Genomic DNA, 24,652 nt, shown 5'->3' with positions numbered 1-24,652 from the left:
ATTGAAGGAAGATATGCCATCATTTGAGGAAGAACCAATATTAATTATAAAAAATTAGAGAACATATTCAGAACTTTTGACCCCACTTGGATGGATGTTGAGAATTTATTAGAAGCATTATTAACAAAGAGAGAGAAAAATAATATCGTCTCTCTGGCTAATCAAAAACGAGGTAAAAAAGGACATTATTGGCCAACTGAAGATCCACATTGGAACCCCAATGTTGAACTAGATCACACAAAACTAAACCAGGCCAGAGAAGCATTATTGACAGCCATGAGAGCTTGCTCTGATAGACCTGAAAAATAGTCAAAATTTGAAAGAACCTGACAAGATATTGATGAAACATCCTCCCAGTTTATGGACAGACTTATTGACATAGGAAATACATATATGGACCTTGATTTATCCAGAGAAAGGGACATTAGACAAATACATAGTGTAGCATTTAAAAGAGTTGATGCCATAAACTGTAAGAGTTAAAATGGTTGAGGTTGTAAACTGTAGTGAGTAAAATAGTGGAAGATATAAATTGTAGTAGATATAAGAGTGGGTGAGTAAATTGTGACCGCAGAAAATGTGTTTTCACTACAGTGTCTTGTTTTAAATCAAATATAAGGTGGTCACCAGGGAAATATTCCCAATTTTGAATATACCCAAGTCAACTGGGTTTTATAGAGATTTTTAATTAATAATACAATGAGGAATTAAAGAAGAGAAAGAGAGAGGAAAAGGAAATAAATGAGAAAAGAATAGGCCAGCCCAGGCAGCCCTGGCCAACCCAGGCCTAAGCCCTAAAAGAAAATATCAGTCAGTCCTTAATCACTCACCATAAGATCTGTTCAAGTGAGGATTCAGGGGGACAGAGTCTCCCCAGAGGGAGCTCCAGCCAGAGTCAGCCTCCCTTGAGAGACCTCCTTAGAGATTGTCCTTCTCTCAACAACCTCCTTAGAGACTGTCTTTTGAAAGATCCAGAGATCCTGTTTTTCAGCTTTTCCTTTCCTTATAAAGGGAAATTTTCCTTTGTCACCTCCCCTAAATTCTTTCATCTACCAATCACAGGAGACATTTTTTCAAAAGGACAGACCATTCTTAGTCCACACCTAAGAAGGTGTGCATTTTTGAGTAATTCACACCAGGAAAGCTCTGAGTAAGTTTCCCAGTTCTTTGTTCCTTGTAAATTCACAAGTTGCCTGACCTTTATAGGTACTTATCAACCTTTTGTATTAGTCTTAAAAATAGGCATGGCTTAAGTATGGGCTTAAGTACTTTTCATTGTTCAGCAAGGAGTTTTCTCCCCTAAAGCAGTCTTAAGTATGGGTGGAGTAGAGGTCTTCCCATTTTTTATCTAAGTAGAGTTCTAACATTTTAGATCTAAGTAGCTTCACTGTTTAAAATGGGGAATAGTCCCAATAGGGAATTGTCCCAATAAAAAATTCCCCAATGAGGAATTTTTAACATTCACAAGTCTGAGAAATTTCAAGATTCACAATCCCCCCTGATGATCATTGGGAGACTAGCCTCCCCATTGATCATTTAACATAATCAATTTGTAATCCTAAATGCACTTCTAACTATGGATATACACAATATTCAAATTTCTAAGAGGAAAATAGAGTAGTGAGGGAGGAAATAGAAAAGAAAGAAAGCAAAACCAATGTTTTGCTAGGCGCATTGACAGAAAGCCAAATTAGGGGCAGTCCCTTTTGGCATATGTGTACATTTACAATAAATGTTCAATCAAAGTTCAGTTCAATCAACCATATCCAAAGTTCATTCTTGATCTTCTTGATGTAGTGTGGATTTCTCCAGCATCTTTCTGCAACAATTCATTCTCTGGGTTTAGAGATTATCAAACTTCTTTCTTGAAGTCTTTTCTCAAACAAAAATCAAAATCTTGGATTTTATATATAAATATACAATCTCAAACAAAAAATCAAAAATCTTGGATTTTAAATTAAAATACAATCCCCCCTGAAGTAGGTGTTAAAAAACATCCAGTACAGCTCAGGATGCAATGTTTAGTTATGGGGTTGTATGAGTCAATTATCAAAAGAAGAGAAAAGCACAATCAAAAACATAAGAAAAAAATTCAAAATAGGTCTTGGTATAGGTCCAACTTAAAGTAATTTCTATTCCAAAAGTCAATAGGACAGAATGCAGTAATATTTCACTTAGCCATTTGCAGCCAAGACTACAGGAAGTTGCCATAATATAAGAGAGAAAAATTAGAATTCTATTTTGATGGGGAAATGTCATTCCCTCATCTGAATTTTTTTGTCATTCTCAGAGATACAGGGAGCCAGCATGATAGTCAAATTTTGTACTTGTATGAGTACTTCACAAAGAGTGTAGATACAAGGAAGTCCTACGACTTAATATATGTCAAGCGTCGCAACCTCGAGTCTCACATTATTATTTCCTGTGTGCTCTTTTTGGCACTATTCAGGTTAAGTCTGTGCTCCTTGTTTTTTTATCCCTTTTTCTGGAATCAAATACAAACATTAATAATAGTCTCATAACATTTTATCAATAAATGGCAGGTTCCCATAGTTTAAAGCTTTTGGGTATATATTGATATTATAGCAAGTATGTATATGTTAAACTTCTATTACTGCAGGAAAATATTATATTAATTATGTGTACCTTTAGTACAAGAAATGAGAAAAAATCAAATATTCTAATCAAAATAAAGAAAAGCAATAATAAAAATAAGGAAAAAAATCAGTAATTCAATGTCTTCTCAAAAAACATCATCCATTTGTCTATGGATTATTATCTCCAATGCATATGTTAAGATACAGTCAATCATTCTCAGCAGAAGATGCTTTCTTCACATGTGAGCAGTGAATCCAAGAGTCTTTTTCTCCAATCTTTATAGATGTTGGAGTAGTTAACAATATTTGGAATGGTCCTTCCCATGAAGATTGAGTTGCTCCAGTTCGCTTGAAATTCTTAATATAAACTTTATCTCCTGGGTTCAGGTCATGCAGAGAAAAGTCTAGTGGTCCGGCTTGTACTGCAGCTCCGGATTCATGAAGTTCACGTAGTTTGTGCTGTAACTCCTGTATATAGGAAGCAATAGTAATATCTCCCCCTAATAGTGAGGTATATACAGGGGAAAAAGTTTTAGCCTGTATACGTGGATGTCCAAAAAGCATCTCAAATGGTGAGATGTATAGGTCTCCTCTAGGCCTGCTTCTAAGATAAAATAGGGCTGGAGGTAGGATTTCAGGCCATTTTAAATGTGTCTCAGTGCATAATTTTCCAATCATAGTTTTAAGTTCTTTGTTCATTCTTTCCTACTATTTGGAGGGGAGAAAAAACTGAAAAAGGTTAATTAATATCAACAAAATCAATAGAGTCTAAGAAGAATCACCTTCATTATATTTGGGAAGTTCCTTGGGCATCCTCTTGAAGGGCACCTCTCTGAGGGTCATTAGCACCTTGACTATGTTTTGAACGAGCTCCATTTCTTATATATTGTTGTTAGGTATTATCATTTTCTTCATTTTGAGTATTGTCATTATTTTCCCAATTCCTATTTCTATAATTCTGGTTTCTAAAGTTCTTATTTCTATATTCATTATAGTTATTTCCATAATCATTATTATGATTTCTAAAATTTCTAAAATTCTGGTTTTTATTACCATTATCATTTCTATAGTTGTTCTGGTTTCTATGACCATTATCATCATTTCTATAGTTATTAGTTCTAAAATTGTTATTGAACTGTGTATTTCTTCCAATCATCTTCAGAAAGATTCTATATTCCATCATTTTGTGGCCCTTTTCACAGAAGTGGCAAGTTACTGATTTATTCGTGAATTGCCGCAAAGGGGCTATGGTCTCTCCCTTATTTTTCAATTGCCTCTTTAACATTTCAATTTCTTTCTTTAAATCTTCCACTGATATATCGTCTTCCTTAGGTCTTTTTACACGACCTTTATAAACATAGGTTGCTACTCTCCTCAGCTCTTCGAGGTCCATAGAGTCCCAATTAGGAAAGCTAGTTCTAAAGTAGTCTTTTACCACTGAACAACAATTCTTAACAAATTTCCTATGTATTTGCCTAATGTCTCTTTCTCTGGATAAATCAAGGTCCATATATGTATTCCCTATGTCAATAAGTCTGTTCATAAACTGGGAGGGTGTTTCATCAATATCTTGTCAGGTTCTTTCAAATTTTGACCATTTTTCAGGTCTATCCGAGCAAGCTCTCATGGCTGTCAATATTGCTTCTCTGGCCTGGTTTAGTTTTGTGTGATCTAGTTCAACATTGGATCTTCAGTTGGCCAATAATGTCCTCTTCTACCTCACTTTTCATTAGCCAGAGAGACAATATTATTTTTCTCTCTCTTTGTTAATAATGCTTCTAATAAATTCTCAACATCCATCCAAGTGGGGTCAAAAGTTCTGAATATGTTCTCTAATTTTTTTATAATTAATATTGTTTTGTTCTCAAATGATGGCATATCTTCCTTCAATTTTTTTAAATCCTCGGGGCTAAAAGGTGTATGACGTTTTACAGATACCAATTTTCCATATTTATTAAAAGTAGGTACTTCCCTTAAAGGAAATAAGCTATCTGAATTATTTGGTACTCCTGTTTCTAGGCTTCTTGCTCTATTCTCAGTTGGGTAAGTCTGAGAAATAGAAGGGTCGGGCACACTAAAGGAGAGGGTTTGTTATTGTCCCATAGTGCCAGAAAATCAGAGGTAGGGTGTGAATTTAGATTGGAATGTGAACTTAAAGTGGATTGTGTAGGGTGAGAAGGAGGAGCCAAGGAAGAAGTGTGAAAGGATACAGAGGTGTTAGGATTGGAGGAATCAGTAAGGTGTAAAGTGGAGGCATTAGGATCATGGGTCGGGTGTGAACTTAGAGTTGATTGTGTAGGGTCAGAAGCATGGGTGGGGTGTGAACTCAAAGTGGGTTGGTTAGAATTAGGGTTTTCTGAGGCCAAGAGGGCAGGGGCAGGGGGAGGTTGGTTAAGAGCAGGGGGTTCTAAGGCCAAGTTGGCGGGAGAAGCTGTGTCCAGAGTTTCTGATAATGTTCTTAAATCTCTTTTAATGCTTCTCATAAAAACTACAATCTCTCCCTGACTTTCCTCTATAAGCTCAAGCCAAGTATTTAGTTATGCATATTGTTGAGTAGTAGAAGGAACACTCGGTTGGTTTGACTGAGAGGTGGGTTTTTTAAAGAAATACAATATTACAGCTATAATAATCAAAATCCCAAGGGGGAGTACTGTGTTGATTATTTTTTGCCATAAATCCCATGGTATGAGAATTTTTAGAGAGAAAAAGAATGCAAATTTTACAAGGTTGGTCATGGAGCTGAATAGCCAGTTGTTAAGTATGGTGTGAACTGGCTGAAACCGCATATTTCTAAAGTAAACACGTGGAAAGCAGGACAAGGTCAAAAACCTTTCCCAGGTTTTTCTAGTCCTAATTTAGGCATTTGCTAGCCAGGACCTTAGGGCCCTGTTGCTAAGATCTAAAACAGCTTAAGCTGTTTGAGCTAGTGGATGACCACCAAAAGCCTTTTGCTTAAATATGCTTTGGAGCATGGAGCTATTCCTGTGGCTATGGGATCTAGTTGACCAGAATAATATGCAATAGGATGTTGGTTTGGTCCTAAGCTCTGAGTAAAAACTCCTGAAGCTATTCCCTTTTGCTCAAAGACATAGAGTAAGAATAGTTTCTAATAATTAGGGATACCAAGAGCAGGAGCTGATAATATTGCCTCTTTTAACTTTGCAATTGCTTGCAAATGCTCTGGTTTTAGCCTCAGTGGATCTTTCTGTGAATAAGTTTACTGTCCTTAAGCTGAATATTTTTCAAATCTTTGTTTAAGATTTAAGAAAATAATGAAGGAATTTCACAGAATCCCTGTGGCAAACAAGACCATGTATATTTATTTCCCTGCCATGTGAATGCAAATATTTTTTGTGAGTCTTCATGTATACATATCGAGAAAATTGCAGAACACAAATCAACCAAAGTAAAATATTTTGCATGACTTGGGATAGATGAAATGATGGTAGCAGGACTTGGTACAACTGGGTAAGATTTTTTTACATGATTGTTAAAAGCTCTTAAATCTTGAATGAATCTATAGACTATTTGTCCTTCCGCATCTAGCTTGGGTTTTCTAACTGGTAAAATTGGGGTATTATATTCAGAGATGCATGGTATTATTATGCCTTGATGCAATAACAAATTTATTATTGGGGTAATCCCCTCAATGGCCTCTTTGCTAAGTGAGTATTGTGGAATGCATGGTGGTGGACCTCCTTTAGTCAGCACTTTAACAGGGGTTGCTTATTTTAATAAACCTATATCTATAGAATCTGTAGCCCATAAGCCTTTTGGAATATCATCTGGTATCTGATAGATGTTATTCCCTTCCTGCTCTGATTCTACTGTATCTAGGAATAATACAAGGAAAAGGTTTAGGGATTCTTCTGGGAGATTTAAAGAAATATCTCTGGTTGCGGTACACACTATTGTTGCTCTCAATTTACAAAGAACATCCCTACTCACTAGATTCATTGGGGAATTTGGCATTTAAAGAAAAGAGTATATCTTCTAATCAGATACATCTTCACATCAAGAAGAGAGGGTTTAAATACAGATAACCTATTTTACTATATCCTTTTTTTTCACATATTCTTACTATATTATGGAGATATAAACTTTTTTAACTGTTCAGGGCCTTGGAGGGCACCTGTTTTTATCTCAACATCAAACCTGAACTAAGTTGGAATTGCTTTCTAACGTGTTTTAATAATCTACTGACCCAGGATTGTAGCAAATATCTATTTTAAATTGGACATCAGAGTCAGAGAACAGTGGAGCCAAAGTCTTCATAGTGAAGTATCAATTACTTCTTGGTGTACCATATATGAAATCTGTTATAGCATGTAAAAGTCAAGTAGAATGCCAAAGCTCCATGTTCAATCATTCAGAGTATACTTTGACATTTTTTCCCTGAAAATCATGTCCCCACTTCATTTATTTTACCTCTCTTAATTCTTCATCAACTGGCCACTCCCAATGCCAATCATCCAAAGAAAAGATTGACACATTGCAGCAAAATTCACTATTAAAAAAGAAAATAAGTGTGAGGATCAAATGATATGACATATATAAAAGCACTCTGAAAACCTTAAATCATAATCTAAAGGTCAGTTATTCTGCATTGAAAAGTTGATTTTTCTCCTTTAATATATAGCATTGATTATAAGCTACAATTCTGTGCAAGTTCACAGTTTGTACTTTGAGTCAAGCCACTGGCAAGGCTAAGAGTTTTGTTTTTTTTTTCTGCAAATGGAGCTCACTTTGGGGACTGAGCCTATACTTGGGGGCATTCTATGTTAAACCCAAGGTAGTATTGTTTTTCCCACCTTCTCATTTTGAAGCTCTGCATTTCCTCTTTTAACCAGTAGATAGTGCCCTGGGGTCATCAGCCAGTCTACGCTGACTTGTCCAAGAATAGCCAGAGATTGACAAATATACAGGTTACTGAGCTGAAAATTCAAAGATAGACTTTTTTCCTTCTTTTTGGTGGCTCAGATTGAGCTGATCAGCAAAATTGAAAGCGGGGGAAAAGAGGTTTCTATTCCAGGTCTCTCTAGCCTTAGCTGATTCCATCAACCATCTGGAAAATGCTACCATGACTCTGTTACTGCCTCTGTAAACCTTATACGAACTAAAAACAAGGGGAATGAAGAGCTAGAGAGGGCCCTCAGAAGTCAAGTTGCTTCCACTGTTAATTGTAGAATCTCACATCTAAAGAGCTAATGTTCAGATCCCATAGAAGAGAGAGTTTGGGACAGAGGGTTTTTGACTTTGTTTCTTTTATGGTTATTTGATCATAGGCAAAAATTAAATGGGCATCTAAATTACAAAACTAGTGCCAGAGTCAGTCAACAGGGCAATTCTCAAGGACCTGCTTTGTGAGACTACAGAGAGAGACAAAGCATTCCAGGCCTGGAGGACAGATAATACAAAGACACAGAGATAGAATCTTGCATTCAAGAAAGAACAGGTAGACAGTGAAGCTTGATTATAGAGCACATTTAGGGCAGTAAAGGGTAAGAAGAATGTAAAGGGAGGAAGGCTCAAGTCAGAAAATTTTTTAATTCCAAAAAATTTTATATTTGATTCTGGAGAATAATAGAGAGCCCCTGGAGCTCATTGAGCAAGAACATGACATGATCAGACCAATGCTTTAGTAAGATTACCTTAGCAGCTAATTAATCATGAAATGTTAGAAATAGAAGAGATCCTATCAGAGATCCTATCTAATATCTACCCTTTTTATCATTCTTATTTTATAGATGAGGAGACATGGGCCCAGAGAGGCAAAGAAACTCCATAAGGCCATATAGCTAGCCTGTGACAGAAGACAGGAATTTATTCATCATTTCTTGATTCCTGGGTCTGTATTCTTTCCACTCACAGAGAAAACCTACAGGAATTTATAGCCCCGACTGTTCCCACTGTCCCCAACCACTTTGCTGAGTTGGCTGTCAGTTTCAGGGATTTAAAGCCTAGCTCAGCTAAATGGCTCTTATTTTTGGAGCCCATGGACCCTTTCTGAAGAATAGAGCAGAGGCTATGCCAGAATTTGTCTAGAATGAATGATGTCCAGCTTCTGACTATAAAAGGGTTGGGTCCATTCCCTATTTGATCTGAGCAGTTTAAATTTCTACAAACAGATTTTATCTAAAAGGGAGATTACCTCAACTTGAAATTCTACCATTAAAGACCAAAGTACCAAATACCAAAGGAAACATTATCTTTGAGAGAATTATTGAATCATATCAGCCATATATATTTACAGAGAAAACCTACAGGAATTTATAGCCCTGACTGTTCCCACTGTCCCCTTGCTTCCTCTACAAAATTAGGAGGATATATTAGTTAATTCCAATGTCCTTTTTCTGCAGTAAAAGATTACTACAAGTCCCCAGGAAAGAAAATGATTTAGCCAAGGTCATATAGCAAGTTAGCAACAGAATCTCTAGTAGAACCCATACCTCTGACTCCCATTCCAGTGCCTCTTCCATTATTCTCATCCACTTTAGTGTGTGTGTGTTTTTTTTTACCCTTGGAGGACAAAACATCTTAAATACAGTGCTATCTTACAGATTTTCTCTCTGGGTAATAAGAGTCTCAAACCAGTCAAACAGCAGGGCTTGAGGAGATAGCATATGGAACTGCTCAACAAGGATAGTAACATTTGGACACTCCATCCTATATATGTTGAATTCTAGCTTCTGACCTCATCAGTCAATCTAAACTGCTGTCCCCAAGATTACCAGTGATCTTAGCTGCCAAATCCAGTGTTCTTTTCTCAATCCTCATCTTCTTGATCTCTTGCAGCAGCCTTTGATAATGTCAATCACCCTCTTCTCCAACATTCTCTTCTGTAGGTTTCTATGACCCTTCTCTCTCCTATGACATTTCTTTCTCTCTGATTCTTCTTTCTTGGTCTCCTTTCCGACATCTTCCTCCAGAATCACATGCATTAATTGTGGCTGTTCCCCGAAGATATGTCTCAGGTTCTTTTATCCCTTTTGATTGTCTTGCTTGATGATCTCATCAGCCCTCTTGGGATAATTTATCATGTCTAAGCAGATTTTCAGATCTGTTCATCAGTCCCTAACATCTCTCTCTTGACCTCCAGCCTCTTGGATATCTCATACTCCAAGTCTTATAGCCATCTTAAACCAACCATGTCGAAAACTAGTATTTTTCCCCAAAACCCTCTCCTCTTAACAACCTCCCCATTATTTTTCAGGTCAAAACCATCCTTCCAGTCACCTAGGCTCACAGCCTTGCTGAATTCTCAGTTCCTCACTTGTACACAGTCATTCTGTTACCAAATATTACCATTTCTTGCTCTACAACATTACTTATATATCCTAGACGCTTATCACTTGACATGTGGAGTATTGAAATAGCATCCAAGTTGGCCTTCTTGCCCCAAGTCTCTCCCCACTCCAGTCCATTCTCCACCTAGTTACCAAAGAAATCTTCCCAAAAGGCAGATCTGACTGTCACCACCTTTTTCAATAAACTCTAATAGCTTCTTATTACCTCCAGAAGTAAATACCCTTCACAACTTTGTCTCTTCTCTCCTGTCTAGTATTCTTACACTTTAACTCAATTGCCTTTTCATTGGCCATACCCCATGCCTGGAATGTTCTTCCTCTTCATATTCACCTCCCAAATTCCCAGATCTTCTTTTAAATCTCAGCTCATATCCCGCCTTCTTTAAAAAGCTTTTCCTCATACTCCCCACCCCAATTCCCTCCGAGATTACTTCACTTTCATTCTTTTTTGTTTCTTTCTATTCTTGAAGCACTGGACCCATGGTTCATTTCAATCTAATGAAAGTATTTCTAGAAACACCATTGAAAGAAACAGATGAGATGTTGAAGGCACATGTTCCAACTGTATAATTTTGCTGAGAGGTTGCCCAAGGCTTGGTTTAATACTTTTCAATCCTAACTACTGTCAAGCTATTTCTCTCCCATCCTCTTGTGTCTGGGTTCAAAAATGAACCTCACAGGAAGACTTGACATTTATCCCTTTGGAATTTCATTTTGTCGGATCATCTCACTAATACTCTAGTAAAATGTTGTCAAACTCAAATAGAAACCAGGAGCCACTAAATCATACATAAGGATCCCTCCCAGCTGCATTTTTACTTAGAAAACCATATATTACCATCATGTACATTCTGTTATATTTTTATTTGTTTCATCATATACTTTCCCAAATAGATTTTAATCTAGTTTAATGTAGAAGGAGCTAAGTTGCTCAGTCGATAGGCTGTTGGACCTGGAGCCAGGAAGACCTGAGTTCAAATCCATCTTCAGATACTTACTAGCTGAGTGAACCTGAGCAAGGCACTTAATCTCAGTTTGCCTCAGTTTCTTCATCTGCAAAATGAGGATAATAACGTACCTCTCAGAATTGTTTTAAGGAAAGAATGAGATTTTTGTAAAGTGTTTAGTACAATGTCTGGTACATAAGCACAATATAAATGCTAGATATTATTTTGGGTAGCATTTGAAAATGTCATGAACCACAGTGCAGTCCTTGACTTGTATATTTCACACTTTTGCACTAGCCTCTCAAGATCTACTTGAATTCTTGCATTATATGGTCCTACCCCTCATGAAGCATATATTCTAATGCAAGAGACAATATGAAAAAATATATGTATATATGTTTTATATATTACATAAATTTTACATATAATTTATGTAAATAAGTATGTTTATTTATATATAACTTTGTAAATATACATGATGGTCAATATAAAGATTTACATGTTTCAATATATTTATGGATTTACATATAAATACATATTTATATATAATATATACCCATATATGATAGATATATGTGACTTGTCACATATTGACAAGTCAAGTGACTTGCCCAGGGTCACACAGCTGGGAAGTATCTGAGGCCAGATTTGAACCTAGGACCTCCAGTCTCAAGGCCTGATTCTCAATCCACTGAGCTACCCAGCTGCCCCCCCTTTTTTTAAAATTCATTACATACACTGTGTATATATTTTTATTGTTCATTTCAGTTACGTCTGGCTCTTGACCCAACTGGGAGTTTTCTTGGCAAAGATACTGAAGTAGTTTGCCATTTTCTTCTCTAGCTCACTTCACAAATGAGAATACTGAGGCAAACAGGTTAAATGACTTGCCCAGAGTCACATAGCTAGTGAATGTCTGAGATTAGATTTGAACTCAGGTCTTTCAGATTCCAGGCCCAATTCTCTACAACATACTACCTAGCTGCCCCTGTGTATGAAGAGAGTACGTATAAAACGTAGTCTGAGAAACATGAAAAAAACTTAAATATGAATAATATATAATTATATACTATATTATATGTGTGTATATGTAATATATGTGTATATATGCATATATGTATATATGTAATATATGAATATATATTATGAAACATAACCAACAGGGCCCATCAGTACTTTTCTAAGCTTTGTATTTGTATTCCCCCAACACCAGACACTGTGCTTAGTAGCCAGAAGATATCTGGTTAATGTTTGCATAGTTCTTTGCACTCCATTTTGCAGAAGCCATTGATGGTAACAGTTCTGCTGTTCTTTTCCCTGTTCTGACCTCATGGAGAATATTTTCCCCTCCTTTGCTCTGCCCTGAGAAAACAAAGGGTAGTACAACGTGGTGAGGACAAACTCTTCCAAAAAATGAGCTCCAGAACTATTCTCTCGTTTATTTATTCCAGCAATGCTATGACAAACACCTGCCGGCATGAGCATTTATCTGAGTAAATAAATTCATTTCCAGAAATATTGATCCATCCCTCCCTAGGTACAAGGTCTAGTACTGGATGCATCATAGCACTCTTAGAAGTTGGAGTCAACGGACTCTAAGGCTGTTTTTATTTCCATCTGACATCATCCCTGACAGGGAGTCTTCCAGAATCTGTTTGAATGCCTCCAGGGCCAGAAAGATCTCTTACTGAGGCAGCCCATGCCTCAGGTGGTTGCAATGTGATGCTGAGGGGCTAGATATGTGCTAGCCCCCACCATTGTGGCAGATTCCCGACTGCTTCTTATTTGTTCTACTCCTAGCCAGGGCTGCTGGAAGCCAGGAGTATCTTACCCTAGCTCCATTTTTAGAACAATTCTCTCAGCCCTCTGTTGACATCATAAGACTGCCTTTGCTAAAACAGTTGAAGTCCTGCTGGGTGAGCTGAGCTCCTGCTATTTTCTCTCCACAACCCCCCATTTTTTTGTCTTATTTAAATGTTGTTAGGAAAAGGATTGTGACCCACAGGTCTATAGAAAGATCATAGAATCTTCAAACACTTAAAATTACAGAAGTTTCCTCCTCGACTTGTTCTAACATTCTAACAGCATAGAATGTTAGAACTGAAAAAAGCCTTAAAACACACCATTTTTGAATTCAGAATGCTGAGGCTGGAAAATCAATCCACAAGCATTTATTAAACATCTACTCTGTGCCAAGCAGTATGTTAAATGTTGGGAATATAAAGACAAAAACAAAGCTGTTCTTGCCTTTATGGACTTTATATTCTATGGGTAGAGGTATGAACATAAAAAAATATGTAGTAAATATGTTGAATAAATATAAGGTAATTATGTGGGAGAAGGTAAATAGTAGCTTCAGCTGCCATCTACACGAGATTGTTTTCTAATTCCCCTCAGCATAACTTTGAAGGAACAAAAGGAATAGGGGCATCAAACCCCTAACTTAATAAGAGAAGGAAACACCTGTTTTGCATGTCTTCATCCTATCTCTACCACAGTCTGAGTGGGCAAACCCTTTTATTTACCTGGGCCTCTGATTCAAAGTTTAATGCTTCTTCCATCACAACCGTGCTGCCTTTCCTGAAACACACTGGGAAAAAAGTCATAGATTTAATGCCTGAAGGATCCTTGGAGGCTTAGTCTATCCCACTAACCTAACTGATCTGAACCTCATTATCCTCATCTAAAAAGTGATTTGTCCAAGATCGGACAAGTTGTGTACTTTGTCTTTACAATGGAAGAACAGTAAAGTTAGAGCCAAAGTTCCCAAACTCTGTCCCAACAGGGAACTAGGAAAAGGACAGGAAAATTGTTTTTGTTGGTTTCCTTTTCATTTGGGGGGCAGGGTGGGAGAGAATGACTAAGAGGAGACAAAAGCATCATGACTATCTCTGCCCCACTCCCAGCAAGAGCATTAACATTTAATAAAGATACAATAACATCAGACTTCCTCCTATCAGGAAAAACTCATTGATTCTCCAAGTATTATCTTTTGAAAATGGCAGAATTAGTATTACTAACTTTAAGGTCATTTTCAGTTCTACAACTCTATCTATACTTAATTGAATCAGACTAATAGAATGTTGTTACTAATCAGTGAATGAAGGGTCATAAAATGAAAAGAAGCGAATATCTTACCCTGTCCTCTCACAAAAGGGATTTGCTTAATGGTCACATCTCCTCCTCCAGAAAATTTTCCCTCATTACCCTGTTTTCCATTTAACATTTATTAAGTTCAAAGAAATTATATTAAAAGGAGAGGTGTGCAAGTGAATCGATTTTAGATGTATACAGAGTAGATAAAAGATAAAGTTAGAGGGGAAGTCACTAGTAGCTAAGGAGACTGGGAAGACCTCTGCAGAGGATGACAGTTTCCTTGACTTCCTCCAAGACCCTGTTCATATATAAAGTAGAGATAAAGGAGAACATACTAAGCATGGAGGAGTCAGACAATACCAAGGACAAAGAAGGGAGGCAAAGCATTTCTTGAGGAACCTCAAGTAGGCCAGTGTGGCTGGACTTATAGAGTGTGTATGGAGGGGAGTCATGTCTAAAAATACTGGTATGGTAGGATGGGGCCAGAACAGCTTGATGGTGCAATGGATAGAGTACTGGACCTGGAGTCAGAAAGAACAGAGTTCAAATCTAATCTTAGACAGTAGATATGAGACCCTGGGCAAGTCACTTAATCTCTGCCTGCATAAAACTGGAAAAGGAAATGGCAAACCCATTCCAGTATCTTTGCCAAGAAAATCCCTCAGACAATTGGTCCATGAAGTTGTGATGGGACAGGCGTGACAGAACAAGGATGGAGCCAGGTAACAACTAGTTCTCAGTAACAAATAGAGAGGTCCATCCTTGGGTTCTCCATCATTCTGCTAATGTTTAAACAAGGCTGTGGTGTGTAGAGTGCACCAGACCTGGTCAGAATATTGGGGTTACTCTAGTCCTAGCTCCATTGAGAGGTTAGTGATATTCCTTTTATAGGCATGTGTAATGCCTGTTATATGAGTCATGTGTCTTTAGGAATCTCAGCTTTTGAAATCTGGACATATTTATTGCTTATAGTATCACAGATCTTTGACAATCGGAGTATAAATTTGTCAAGCATACAGAAATAAAATATTGATTGTACTGAAGATACTTCGATTCAATAAATGTGTAGATTATTATTCTTTAAAATGAGAATTAGCTAAATCAGATAATTACTTTTCATGAGGGCCTGAGCAAATAGCACACATTGTAGCTGGGTAGAGAAGTTTTTTAAATTATTAGACTTAAATGCAGAAAGGGAAGAAACATAGCTACTTATGGATTGTGTGAAAGAGAATCAATCAATCAATATTTATTAAGTATCTACTATATGCTAGGCGCTGCAATAAATCCTGGAACTCATATACATCAAGAGTCAGACTCCTAGGAATAAATATTGAGATTGTAACAAGCAATGAGAATGCTTTCAGAAGATAGGACTGAGCAAGAAATATGCCTTCCCCTAGGTCCCCATGGGACTATTTTCACTAGGATCTATTGAACTTCTTAGAAAGGTGGTGGGGTTGGGGGAATTGAAGAGGGAGAATAGAAAAGACATTATCTGAGGTGTAAGAGGCATGGAAACTAAAAACATTAAGAAATGAATGATGGGGAAGAAAAAGGTAAATATTTACTGTTTACAAAGAATGATTTTATATGGGTTATTTTTCTCTCTTTGACTCTCAGGGAAGGTCAGTAATCAGATGCAAGAGAAAGAGAGCTTTAAAAAATTGTCTCTTTGTCAGTGTCTATATGTGTGTATATATATCATGTACATATATAACCTGTCAGGACCAATGATGTCATTAACCTTGGAAACTCCCTATACTAATGAAAAATGACAACTTATTTATAATTTATGAGAGTTTTCTGGAGCACTAAGAGGTCACAGTTGTACTACTAGAATACGTCAGAAACAGAAACTTAGACATTGTCTTCCTGACTAAAAGGCCAACCTTCTATCAATTTTCTTGCCTATCTGGGGTTTCCTTAGCAAGGATAATGAAGTAGTTTGCCATTTCCTTTTCCAGTTCATTGTACAGATGAGGAAACTGAGGCAAACAGTTTTAAATTACTAACCCACAATCATACATCTAGTAAGTGTTTGAAGTCAGATTTAAACTCGTGAAGATGAGCCTTCTTGATTCCAAACCCAGGGATCTATCCACACTACCACTTAACTGTGTGTATAAGTGTGTGTATTTTGTAGGGAAGAGAAACTTGTGATTTCATCAATGTAGGGAATTCCTGATGCAAATAACTACCTCCACTAATGCACTGATTAGCAATGATTTTGCAACTTAAATCTCAATGATCCCAGGTAACCTTCTAAAACTAGAAGTAACTTATCCAGGATCCCAAAGCCAGTTATGTGCCAAAGGCTGGACTTGAATCCAGATCTCAATCCAAAGTCAGCTCTTTGTTCACTATAGCACAACTGGTTTTGTGTGAATATTTTTCCTTAAACTTTAAAATACAAGATATGTTGCAACTCCCTTCCTTGCCAAGACAGAGAGAGAAAAGAGTACTTTTCAGAGCCAAACTGGGACAAGGAAATGATGGATCAAAAGGTATTTCTTTTTCCCATACTCAAGTTAGAGAGATGCATGAAAAATCATTACAGAAGCACTTAGGTATCTTCTTCAAGGACTAGTCTAATTCAGGATGGAAGGAAAAATTGGAACACCTATGGGAATCTGCTATCGATTGTGTTTTACCTATCTTTGCTCTGGGATTTACAAACCAAATTAACTTAGTTTTCTGAACCTGGTGTCTATTTCTATTTCTATTTACTAGATCTATTTCACTACTAGGTAAAATTTGGAACCAAAATTCAAACTAAGCAATATGTCTTCATTTTATCCAAAGGCTAAAACAGACCTGTGAGGAGCCACCATTTTTTTTTCTTAAGCCCTTACCTTCTGTTTTGGAATCAATACCTAGTATTGGTTCTAAGGCAAAGGAGCCAGTAAGGCCTAGGTAATTGGAGTTAAGCAATTTACCCAGGGTAAGGGTCACCACTTTTATTAGAGGAAAACAGGAAGCCTCAAAAAAGTCCTAGAACCACCTTAAGTCAGTCATTTCTCTGGTCTTTCCCACTCCTCCCATACGTTGCCCTGGGACCATTTCATTAGATAGATGAGTAATTATTACAATTTCTGCACATCTTTCATAGGTCCAGGATGACTCCTAGGTTGCAAGCCTGAGGGACTGGGAGGATGGTGTCCTCATCAGTAATCAGGATGGTAGAAATGGGGAAAGTGCATTGCTGCAGAGCAATGCCAACTTATTGTCCAGGGTTTATGTAGATTTGTGGATTTACCCAAACAGAAATTAGTTCTGAATCCCCATCTATGAGTGAAATCTACCTTCTTTTTTTTGATTTGCTGCTTTTTAATGAGCCCTAGGCATATAACTTTGCTTCTCTGGAGACCCAACTCTATTTTGTAAAATAGATAAATTCAGATGCTACATATAGTTTATTAGAATCATAGCATTGGAACTGAAAGGGACCGTAGAGATAATCAAATATCACCCTCTCATTTTACAGATAAGAAAACTGAAGCCCAGGATAGTTAAGTCACTTTATCAAGGAGATCCAATCAGTAAATGTTAGAGAGAATATTTGAATGTCAATCTACCAGAGTATTAGAAGCCAAATCCTTTGCCCCTAGTGTCAATGCTCTCCATGCACCATTCAATGGTTATTAAGAAGGAACTTCTAAGAAGTGCTCATCATTCTCCCAAATCTCAGAAGCCACCCAATCATGAGAATCCAAATACAGGATTCTAAGAAACAGTTTTACTCCTTTAACTATTTAAAGGAAGACTAAAACAGCTTCACAAGAGTTTTAACTCAAAATTTCGGCAAGGTTCATCATCACCAGCCAAAACAGAAACTGCAGAATGATTCTGGACTTGGGCAAGGCCTTTAACCTTTGTTTGCCTAGGAGGCAACTAGGTGACTCAGTATATAAAATCCTGAGCCAGGAGCCAGGAATACCTGAGTTAAAAATTTGACCTCAGACACTTACTAGTTGTGTAACTTTGGGTGTGGAGAGCTCTCATACCCTCGCTATCTGACAGAGTTGCAGATTGGGAAAATGAAGGCTGCAGAGCAGCCTTCAGAAAAGATGAGGCACCCACTCAGCCCCCTTTGTGTGACTTCTCCCACTAACTTCCCTTACTAATGGAATTGTTATGATTATTGTTCTCTCCCCAATACAGGAGAAATAATATAAGAGCAAATACTTATGGGGTTAACACACATATGTCCCACTTTAATCCCCCCCAGATTATTCACAGAATTAAAACCCAAAGATCATTACCCATTACCCCTCCCTTTTCTCTCTTAACAGAGTTACATTCAATTTCCACACACCCACTGCTAGCCAAACACACAGGCACATCAATCACCCCTCTGAAGCACAAACTACTGACACACTTCACTGCTTCGTTATGTTTACGATAACCAGGAAACATTGCTAAAGTGCTTTGATGCAACACAAGAAAAATGTAACATGGAAATTGAGGAAATTCCTGATTTTGGTCTGTCTTAAATTACCCTCTAACCCTGTACCAAGCTTTGAAATGTTGTGTTACCCATCTCTAAGTAATTATGATTGATTGTGAAAGCTGATCAAAAGCAACAATGATTCTCCTAGCTGGTCATCCCACAGGTCAGGGGGAACTAAGCTCCAGATCACCCTATCTATGTCATTCATCTCCATCACAAATATTTCTGTTGTAGAAACATGGTAAATGATCACAGAATGTTGATTAAGTGATTTGTTAATGTGTGACTTGTTCAATTATCTGTAGAAGATCATGTATGTTTAAAATGACTATGTGCCAGAAAAGCATGTACTCACTGAAGCTATATAATAAACACAAAACTCTGTGCCAAGGAAGAACAGCTGCATGACACCCAAGCACAGGTCTGAACACTCAGTTTTCTCTCATCTCTTCATTATTCGCCTGACCACTCCACCTAGACAGAAGGACCCTTGGCTTGGAGAGACCACAGGCTCAGCTCTTAAAACCTGGGCAAGTCACTCAACTTCTATTTGCCTTAATCCACTGGAGAAAGAAATGGCAAACTACTCCAGGATCTTGGCCAAGAAAATCCCATGGACAGTACGGTCCATGAGATCATGAAGAGTTGGACATGACTGACTGAACAGCAACATGTTGTGAGTCCCCACTAAAGAAAAGATAGAAGCTTTTCTTGGTCTTAGCTGTCTTGTCACTACTAAGAACCTTTAACAGCTTCTGCCTGCAGATAGTACTTAAAGGAGCAAGGTGAATGAACTCACTAAGGAAAAACTATTATTTCTTGAACTGGAAGGGGACACTTTATTTTATAATTGAGGAAACTGAGTCCAAGGATAGCTAAATGACTTTCCCAAGGTGACCTAGTCAGTAAGAGGGAGGACTGGCACTCTTGGCACTGTTGTTGCCCAGAATGCCAAGGCAACTTTCCCTCTGGCCTTAGGAATGGAAACCTCTCTGCAGCTCTTTCATATAAATTACTATGGAAACTTCCTTTCTTCAAGGTCAAGGGACCCAATTTTCCTCAAAGCAAGGATGAGGCACTTATAAAGGGCATGGTTCTCTCTCATTCTCTCAGAATTAGCTCATACAGCTAATAATTAGTACTCCAACTTTATTTTGTCATTTTAGTCATGCTTAGCTCTTCACGAACCTATGGAAATTTTTCTTAGCAAAGATACTGGGGTGGTTGGCCATCTCCTTTTCTAGCTCATTTTCAGATGAGGAAACTAAGGCAAACTGGGTTAAACAATTTGCCCAGGGTGACACAGCCAGTAAGTGCCTGAGACAACTCTGAACTCAGTCAGGTCTTCTTGACTCCAGATCTAGTGCTCTATCCATTACACCACTAGCTCCCTGGCATAGGACCCCAGCTAGCAGGAAGAGCATGGGCCGATTCCTGAAGCTTTTCCACCTTGTAAACCCTTACAGTCCATTGGTACAGTCTTTAGTATTTGGCAGCTTCTCTATTACCATAACGAGGCATCCGTGTGAGTTTTAATGGATGGTATACAGAAGACTTTTTCCACTGATTTCAGCTGCCTTTTAAAAGAGATTGTCCCCATTTTGAGGATAAGGAAAGTGAGACCAATAGAGAAGAAATAACTTGCCCAAGGTCATAGGGGTAATAAGTAGCAGACCCTGGAATCAAACTTGGGTCTTCTGACTGGATCTGAGGCTCTAGTACACTGTAACCACACATAGTTAAGGGGAGGAATTAGGAGACAGGAAAATCTAATGGTCTTCTGCACTGCAGCTCTATTAAGAGGCCTCTTCTTACTCGTAAATCAAAGGTAGACTCCTAGTCTTGCTCATCTTAGGTTCAATTGTCCATAGGAATTCAGAAAGACATTAAGGGTTTGGGTAAGGAGGAAAGCACATTTGGGGGCAGAGCCTTTCTTGTTTAGGGCTCTGATTTTTTTTTCCTGCAAGGAGCATCCTTAGGCAGGTGGCCATACCAATTCTATCCATGGGATTTAAAGTGGTTGATATTTCTCACCCTCCCCACCAACCCAAATAGCTATTCTTGGTAATGCACTGGGGCGTTGCCATGGCAACAGGGCAAAGCCAAAGCCTAGGCAAACACTTTCTCTTTTTCTCCTTCTGCAGGGACTTCATCATTTACAAAGACACCCAGTGAGCTATATACCATCTGCTCAGCAAGAGTTGAATACTAATACTCCTACCCTACTGCCATCTCTGAGTGACAGGCATAGGACCCCGGCTAGCAGGAAGAATGTCCCTTGAGTATGGTCATAGTCTAGCACTTGTTTCAGATGAATTGCAAAAGGGCATTGAGCTTCAACTTGGGAGGCTGGCATTCTAATTCCAGCTCAGTCACTAAACTATGTGAGTCACTTTTCATCTCTGGCATTGCTCTCCTCATTTTTAAAAGAAGTACCTCTTGCTAGATTATCCCTAAGACTCTTTCTAGCTCTAAAATTCTATATTCTGATAGACCATGGCACATAGACTATGTTTTATTCAACTCTTTACATATTCTGATCCCCAAGTACCAGATTATCATGGAGCAGCATTGGCAAAGTATTGGCACACGTGCCCAGCTGGCATGGGGGAACTCCTCCATTCCCCCTCTTCCCAGCACCCAGGACATTTTTTGTATGACCCATTCCTCTGTCCAGTTGCCCAAAGCAAGCAGCAAGCACTTCCTCCCTCTACTTTCTGGGTTAATGTGGGGGGCTCAGAGCCAGCTTAAAGTTGCAGTTTGGGCATACAAACTTGAAAACCTTTACCAATGCTGGCATAGAATATCCTAGAAATGGATGATGGGATTACTATTTTCTGGTTAAAAAAGGTTCTATGAGGTCTGTTCAAATATAGATTTGGGTCATCCTAGCTTGAGATCTCTAGTAAGAATGTGATAGAAAATAAATCTGATGAGTTATCTGGGTAAAGGGTGTCTCTGAAATCCTAACATACCTGGGAAGATTTGTATAAAATCATGCAGAGTTAAGGTAAGTAGAATTAGGAGAATCATTTATATAATAACATGCTAAAGATAAACATCTTTGAAATATTAAAGAGCTTTGATCAGTTCATTAATCACCCATAGAGGACCAGTGAAGAAGCATGCTACCCATTCCCTGAAATCAAGGTGATCAACTCAAGATTCAGAATAAGCCATATATTTTTGGATGTGGCCAGTGTGGGCATTTGTTTTGACTGTTCATATTTGTTACAAGATTTTCTCTTTTTTCCCCATGGAAAATTAGCAGTGAAAATAAATTATTAATTGAAAGATGAAATAAAAGTGAAATCATAAAACAAAATTACCATGCTGACCAGATTCATTTTCTATCATATTCTGACTGGAGATCTCAGGTCAGGAAGTCCAAAATCTATATCTGAACAGACCTTGAAGAACCTTTTTAAAACCAGATAATAGTAATCCCATCTTCCATTTCTAGGATATTCTATGCTCTCCTGCTTCCATCTATTTTATGCACATTATTTGATACTCACACCAGAGCTGGGAAAGGAGCAAGACAGAGATTTTGCTGATGAAGAAGGTGGAACTGAGGCAAATTATTTTCTGAAGTCCCATTTATTTAATGCAAGGTTTCTCTTTTTAGTTACCCACTGAAGTGTAGTATCTTGCAGAGTACCTAGAGAGACCACTCGGTCAATAAATAAACTGTTTACCATGTGCCTGAGCCAAAAGTTGGAGATACAAATAAAAGCAAAAAAAAGTCTCTGCCCAAAGAAGCTTCCATCCCAAAGGGCAAAATACAGGGTAGATGGAAGGAATCAAGAAAGATATCTTGAAACTGTAAGATCTTGGAAAGCTTCTTAAAGGAGTTAAGAGATGAGTTTATCCTACAGGTTCAAAAAGGCAGGAGTTGGGGACACCTGGGTATCACAGTGGATAGAGTTCTAGGCCTGGAGGTCTTGGGTTCAAATGTGGTTTCAGATACTTCCTTGCTATATGACCCTGGGCATGTCACTTAACCTCCATTGTGTAACTAACCCTTACTGCTCTTCTGCCTTAGAACCAATACTTAGTATCAATTCTAAGAGGGAAGGCAAGACTTTTTGAAAAAAAATGAGAGAAAAAAAGATATGTGGAGGTCATATATGGAGAATGGCAGACTAACTTGGCTAGAACCTAGAGTGAATGAGAGAGAATAATATGTAAACCATCTGGAAAGATAAGTTGAAACCAGACTGTGATCGAATTTTAAATGGAGAAGAAAATGAGGTTTGATATGATTATTTTGCTGGCTTTTCCAAAAAGTTTCAATGATGCCATATTGCATCTAGGATAAAATATAGTTTGGCAGCTTTGTGAAAGATGGATTGGAAATGGGAGAGACAAAGCAGGGAGCCCAATTAAGAAGATATTACAATAGTTCCAGCCTCTGAAACCTCTCTCCTGGACTAAGGTGGTTATATGACTGGCAAGAAGAAGATCAATTCCAAGAGATGTGGTCCAGGTAGAATCAATAGGACTTGGCAACTGATTGCATGTGGGATGTGAATTAGATTGAAAAGTCAAGAATGATTCACAGATTGAGACCTGAAAAAGAGAGGAAAATAGAAATACTATGACATAAATATGGAAGTCAGGAAAAATCAAGCTCATTGGTTTGTAATTTCCATTTTCTACTCTCTTTCCTTTAAAAAAGGGGGCATTTGCCTTTCTTAAGTCCTTCAGCATCTCTCCTATTCTCCAAGATCTTTAAAAAAAAGATCACCAATAGGGACATGACAATCATATCTGCCAGTGCTTTTTTCCCCCAGGAGGAAGTTCATATATGCCTGGCAACTTGAGCTTATTGTGAATTTTAGATTTACTCCACCCTGCTTAGTCTTTAGAATTTTAGCAACCAAGGAATGTATACACCCCCACTTAAGGATTAAATGTGGGGAGGATGGCCTATGACCAGCATGTGCTAGTGAGTGACAAATCAGAAACAACTGACTGAACCCTGGGCTGTCCTAAGCCAAACTTAAGCCACCATTGGTACATGTGAGACACAGGAAGTGATGTAAAGAACTGGCATCACTTCTTGTAAGTGCTCTCTTAGCGGCGTTGGGAGCTTTTGATGGTGTTTGGCATGCTCACAGCTTTGGCGGACTTTGGCAGTGGAGGTCACTGGGAGGAACTCTGTAGCATGGTTTAGGTGAGGTGGTTTCCCTGAAGGACCTTGATGAGTGAGAAGGCTGACCCCTCTTCCTTGATCTGCTGAGGGGACTATCCTCCGAAAAGGCCCCTCATCTTGGAGGAGGCCTCGTGTTTGGAAGCCAAGTTAGATTTAATCTTCTGAGAAGGCCCCTTGGCTGAGGCCTCTGAACTCCCCTTGGCTTAGGCCAGGCCAGAGAAAATCTTATACTGTTTCCTTCTTCTCCTTTGTTACAAGGGAATCACTTTAAAAGACTGATATATATTAATTTAAGGTCGCCAAGGAATTCAGCTATGTAATTCCTAAATGAAAACTCAAGTCAGCAGTAAATCTTTTATGGAGTTTAATTACAATAGGAGTAAGAAAGGAATTAGAGATAGAGAGAGAGAAAAAGGGAGAGAAGGGAATAGGGCTTAAATACCCCTTCTGTTTAGGCTGGGCCAAAAGGCCCAAGCCCTTAGATAGCTGGGGCAAAGAAAAAAGATCAGTCCCTATTACTCACGTGACCAAAATGGAGAAACAGTCTCAGAGGCCCCCACTTTCAGCTTCCTTCAGAGCAAGCTTCTCAGAGCCCACACGAACCACACCGACCAACTTCTCAACCACCCCCGAGTCTTCAGACCCCCCTGATCTTTAAGGAAACCATCCAAGTTGCCTCCCCTCAGTTCTTACATCTACCAATCACTGTCCATCAATTTCCCTGTGCCAATGGAGGCTCTAGCTTAACCCAGGACCGCCCAGAGGCTTTGCACATGTCTGTTGAAGGTCATATTTTCAAATGATTAAATCTTTGCTCCTTTGCTACAGCCCTTTCTAAATCCTGTTAACCTGAGTAGGGTAGAGATTGGAATAATTAAATTTTGATCTAGGCTGCAGCCCTTACTCAATCCTGTTAGGACTGAATAGGGTGGAGATTGATTCCAAGTATCTCCATTGTATCAATTCTAAAATCAATCATGACTCAAAGAAATTCCTGTTCTATGCTTAAGCATAGGTCAAAGTCCTTTCCATTGTTCAGCAAAAGGTTTCTGTCCTAAAGTAATCTTAAGAAGGGAAGAGAAGGAACCTCCCAT

At 38.3% G+C, this 24,652-nt stretch overlaps 1 long non-coding RNA gene across 1 annotated transcript in view; it reads left to right on the top strand.

The window, feature by feature from the left end:
• LOC103104935 (uncharacterized) overlaps positions 1-17,637 on the top strand; it is a 29,416-nt gene extending 11,779 nt beyond the window's left edge. The window contains exon 3 of the long non-coding RNA XR_008917182.1: positions 8,345-17,637. This is a non-coding gene — a long non-coding RNA (uncharacterized LOC103104935). The remainder of the gene's footprint in view (positions 1-8,344) is intronic.
• The last annotated feature ends 7,015 nt before the right edge of the window (positions 17,638-24,652 follow it).

Source organism: Monodelphis domestica, chromosome 3 (assembly GCF_027887165.1).
Source record: "Monodelphis domestica isolate mMonDom1 chromosome 3, mMonDom1.pri, whole genome shotgun sequence".
NCBI lineage: Eukaryota > Metazoa > Chordata > Mammalia > Didelphimorphia > Didelphidae > Monodelphis > Monodelphis domestica.
Note: the sequence above shows the minus strand (reverse complement) of the source record. Positions and strands in the feature narration are given on the sequence as shown.